The sequence below is a fragment of the Formica exsecta genome, unplaced genomic scaffold (assembly GCF_003651465.1).
Source record: "Formica exsecta isolate Colony F162 unplaced genomic scaffold, ASM365146v1 scaffold44, whole genome shotgun sequence".
Classification (NCBI taxonomy): domain Eukaryota; kingdom Metazoa; phylum Arthropoda; class Insecta; order Hymenoptera; family Formicidae; genus Formica; species Formica exsecta.
In genome coordinates this window covers 444,478-450,128 of record NW_021851634.1, presented here as the reverse complement: position 1 = coordinate 450,128, position 5,651 = coordinate 444,478, and the positions used below count along the sequence as shown (strand labels likewise).

The 5,651-nt window shown below is 33.4% G+C and overlaps 1 pseudogene; it reads right to left on the bottom strand.

Annotated features, from left to right (window-relative positions):
* Positions 1-2,356: 2,356 nt before the first annotated feature.
* The window catches only part of LOC115240501, a 6,527-nt pseudogene continuing 3,232 nt past the window's right edge, over positions 2,357-5,651 (bottom strand).

Below are 5,651 nucleotides of genomic sequence, written 5' to 3'. Positions count from 1 at the left end.
CTGCTGATACGCTCAATTAATGAGAATTTGACTCCCAGTTTAGACAATGCCACTTCAACGTTTACTGGTGATTTTGAAGAAATAAATCCACTATCTACTTCCTTAAGCGAGACTATAGCCTTATAAGGTCCAGGGTCTGATTTGATGTATTTAATTACTTTATTAGTATCAGTTATAGACACCGAAGTAATAGGTGATCTATTTACCGAGAGCGGAATCCTTATTATTTTGTATTACTTTTGGATTATCAACTTTTGCAACTTTCTTAATAACGACATTGGATTTGTTGTTAATGGCGGCCCTTTTCTTAATACCTTCCATTGTGTTCCGTATCAGATTAGCTTCCTCTTGGAGGCTGTGATACAGTTCCGAGCTCATTAGTGAATCATTTGGAGTTAACGACTCACACTCCATATATTCCTTATCCGTTGTGACGTCGTTGAGCCATAATCCCTCGTCCGCCATGAGGCGACAGAGGTTAAAGTGCACAGCACCCTTATAATGTGCAGAATTTCTGCCACTGATAGATGAGCATGAGGTAATAACAATACCAACAAGCTCCTTTGCAGGTGAGCGGACAGTACTGATTAATACAGCAAATAAACACTCGTTAAATCAATCAAGATAAAAGGAAGACGCGCCAAAAAGCTCTCGGTCCTCGACCTTCACTCACTCCTGCACAAAATTCGTTCCATTACCAAAACTCAAATACGAGATGGGGCGCATCGCGCGTCGCGTAGCATAACCTTAAAAAGACGATTAAGTGACGTTATTTCTGTGACGATAATATGTCGCCAAAAATATCACGTCTGTGTTGCGTCATTATTTAGTTGAATGACGTCATATGACGAGAAATGACCTTAAAATGACGCTATAATGACGACACCTTGCTACCTGGATTAATTATAAACCTCGTTACAATTGACAGCATCGGTTATCGTTAGATAGACTCAGCCACCCGTGAAAACCCTGCCGAAAATGGTCGATTAAAACCGATTAAAATCCGATCTGTATTACAAAACAGAGTAAAAGTAAATTATCCTGAAGAAACTTTTTTTTATAGTAATCTTGGAAATTTCAAAAATGTTTCGAGTATTATCCTCGAAAAAAACGATGCATTTCTACATTTTTTTCAAAATTCATAAGTATTATAAAGCTTATCTTCCAAGAGAGAGAAAGAGAAAGAGGTAGAAATACTAATATCGCTTCCATTTATTAATATAATTATATGAATGTATGTATATGAACAATTTTTTCCGGCGAATTCGAATAGTTCGTATTATTGTATAGTAAATATACATTGATAGATCGAGAAGCTTAAAATGCAAAAAAAGTTAAAAATGCAAAATTGATTAAATTATTATATTTATTCACTTAATATCTTTTCGCTTTTTATTTTTACATTTACATTTATTTTATATTTACATATTATAATTACCCGAGAAAAAATGAATATAATATGGCCAGATGTAAATATACATACATACGTATATAAGCAGTTATAAAAAAAATCTGATATAACATATATGTAATTTTATATAATCATATATAAAAAATATCTGAAATTTCATATATAATCAGATCTAGTCACATATGATTATGTAAAGAAAATATCATATTGCGGATAAGAAATTGTCAAATTCCGGATATTATTATTATATGTATATGACCAGATCATATCGTGACAAATTTCAGTATATGCCCTGCCGAAAATGGTCGATTAAAACGGACTAAAAATGTTTTTCTCTTAAATCCAATTTTTCTATAAAATACATTTATATTTACATTTATATTTATTCTATATTTGCATATTGTAATTTTATATTTGTCGTATTAAAGGTATCTTTACAATCTATCGCGATAATACATCACTAGCTGAAACAAGGATTGCTTAAAAATGCGTAGATTACTCTAATCTGCTTTTGCACTAATCATAAATAATACAAGAATACTATAAGTTTACGTTTTATTACATTTAAAATTGCAACTGCTATTAATGGTATCTATTACTAAAGATTTATATGTAATATGTGTATCTTCCATTTTAATTCAATATAATATTTCAATATAATATTCAATATAATTTCAATATAATATTATCCCACCGATGTAGTATTATTTAGATTCCTCTCCTTCATGAGCTTGAGTACTCTCTTGTACACGAGTCTGCACATTTTCGGTGCAGAAATCCCGATCGATTTGGATTACATTTTTTTTAATCCGTTTTAATCGACCATTTTCGGCAGGGAAGTGGTAAGCCTTTTCTCTTTCCAGTGTCGTTGCAGAGAGATATTCATGTTCCACTCAGTAGATTACTCTAATCTGCTTTTGCACTAATCATAAATAATACAAGAATACTATAAGTTTACGTTTTATTACATTTAAAATTGCAACTGCTATTAATGGTATCTATTACTAAAGATTTATATGTAATATGTGTATCTTCCATTTTAATTCAATATAATATTTCAATATAATATTCAATATAATTTCAATATAATATTATCCCACCGATGTAGTATTATTTAGATTCCTCTCCTTCATGAGCTTGAGTACTCTCTTGTACACGAGTCTGGGCGCATCTTTAGCCCATGTAAAATCTGAGTGACTAAATTTGGGCCACGGCACTTCATACATGTCCACTACTTTGGGCAATAGGCGGTAGAGCTTCTTCACATCCTTAAAAAAATATTTTCGTGAATTATCATTTCTCCATTTTTTTTTTTTTTATATTGTCTTTTCGATCCTAGGAATGAAGTTTGACATTTGCATAATTAGCGCGAATCAATCTCTACAAAATGTATTTCCTTCATTTTATTATCTTTTAAAACGCATTCTTTCGTTACTTACGATGATGTTAACCAGCCAGTCACCAGGACCGTAGAACAATGCGATTGGGACCGTGATATTCACTAGATCGTAATCCGGAGGTTCCGGCGAGTTATATATCACCAGGTTTTTTTCGTGACCGTAATCATATTGACGAAACTTGCCCGACTGATATCCTTGGATATAGTGCAGAACCGTCTTAGTCGAGGCGCCTGCCGGATCGTGATTGAGGATGACAGGCAGTAAAGTCTAAATAGGGAACAAGAACACTCAAAATCCAATCTGAGGCGTGATCGCACGATTTTCAAATGACGGAACATGATGATCAAAGTTTCGATCGGAGTTGTATCTCGATTGCAAATCACTACTCACGTAGTCAAACTGCTCGGGGTCGTAACCGCATATCAGGAATATCAGTTCGGCGCAGATCTCCTTCTCGGCGAAATTCTGATCGCAACCATATTTCGAGAGAAATCTCAAAAAATTGCCCTGTGGCAGGAATTCGTCGTGAAAGAAATTTCGCATGATCATCTGCAATGAAAAATTTTTTATCCATAATTTGCTTATAATTTCCCTAACAAGACATATGTCCAGAGGACATTTAAAGAACATACAGAGGATATCCAGATGACATCCAGACGATGTTTTATATGCCCTCTGGATTTCCTCTGGATGTCCTCTGGATATCCTTTGCACATATGTGTTGGGGTCTTTCCTTGTTCAAGTTTCAGCGGTATTTCTGAGAATAAATAAATAAATTTTTGAACTATTTTTTAACGAATTAGAATAATTTAAAAAAGTTTTGAGAGTTACTTCGATCTTAATTTTAACTCGTCGAAGAGCACCTCGTTAAAATTAAAATTAAAGATTTAATATATACGACATAAACTAACAGAATGTGAAACAAAAAAAATTAATATTTTAATCTTCAAAATCAATTTTTTCGGAAGTTTTAAAAAGAATTTTAAAAAAAGCTTCAATCTTAATATTAACTCGTCGGAAAACGTCTCCTTAAAATTACGATCAAAGATTAATTAAATATGGCAAAAATATACATTACTTCACCTGATATATTCTCCAGTAGGATGAAAAGTATTTAAGTGGACTTCTCATGTGGCTTATAAAAACTGCTGGCGCGAGGCTGATCATCATTTGCACCATTCGTGCAATTTCCGGACGCTCTGATGCCATTATGTAAAAACTTGTTGTACCCATTGAATGACCGATATAGGTATGCAACGGTTGCGATCTCATATTTGTGATAAATGTAATCATTGCAGGTAAATCATAAATGCCCATTTTGTTGAAGCTATAATGGAAAATCGACATATCGTCATAAAATGTAATATATATATTTATAATCGCATAGCGAGGAAGAGAAAGAGAGAGTGTGAGAGAAAGAGAGAGAGAGAATAGCTCGAGATGCGTGGCTTCAGCGCTCGCTCGTACGCTTAGAACATATATAAATGGTAAAAAAAAACACCCTCTGCAATATTTCTTACATAACTTGGATTTTCTTATATAACATTTTCGTATATATTTCACGATATTTTTACTTACTAATATTATTTAATAATAATAGATTTAAATTGCGAATCGATTTATAATTTAATATAAGAATAATTTGATTAGTAATAATATAATTTACATTATTATCCGATGAGTTGAATATAAACATATAATATATAATATGCTCTACCTGCACATGGCGGGTGATCCGCGAATTATGGGACACCCTGTATATGTATATAAAAATATATACTATATAATAAATTTTAGAACAATTTTCAAAAAACATAAGATGCGTTAATAATTGCGTTACAATTAAAAGAAAAGTTGCGTTACAAAGTTTTTTTGCCATGTTTAGTATTTATATGATAAATTCCAGAGTTTCTCTTAAGCATTTTTTCCGATAGGACATCGAGATTGATTGATTTCAGGAAATATTTCTGAAGGATTGATCATATAAAAAGAGTTTTACCGAGTGCTTTGCCTTTGCCAAGAATGATCCAGTCGGCGGAGGTGCATAACAGACCGTGTTGCAGCAGCACAGGTAAAGAGCCGTTGCCACCTGGGATACGATGTAACGTCAAGAGATAACCGTCCTCCGTTGTTACAACATGAGCCTCTGCCGGATAACCCGCTTTTCTTATCATTTCCAGCTAGAAGAAGAATCAATAAAAAAAAAGCACTACTAAAAATTGATTTAAAGTTGAAATACATTTATAAGTAATTATTACAAAAAAGTCGGAATAAAGTAAAAAAAAAATATTAATTATCTAATTAAATGTCGAATAATTTCTAGATAACACAAAAGGCAAAAGCTATCTTCGCATGATAAAGCTCGACAAAAATAATTTCGGAGGCAAATTAATTTAGGGGATTAAACTTTTCTTCATGTTTATCTCTTGAGCCAATTGAAATCATTTTAATGACCATGTCACCATTATAAATTCATATAAACACACCTTTTTTAATGATTTTTTTTTTTTAACAGACTTGTTCGGGAGTCGACCTCGACGAGATCGCCCGAACCTTAAGAGAGACGCTCAGAGATGAGCGAGAAGCGGTGTGTAACGCGAATCCGTAGATCCTCTGGAGGCACGTATTCCGCGATTCCGACAGAGATCTTCCAATGTCCTGTAGGAGAAAGATAAGCTCTGAATTAGTGCAGCCAGTTCAGCTATAAAAAACAGACCTATGATCTGCGCTTGTTACGTGGTAATATTTTACATATACAGGGTGTCCCAAAGCACCCTTGACAACGCTCGTGAGCAAGTAGAGCACAGTAAACTGAACAGAAAAGTCCTGTAACATTTTTT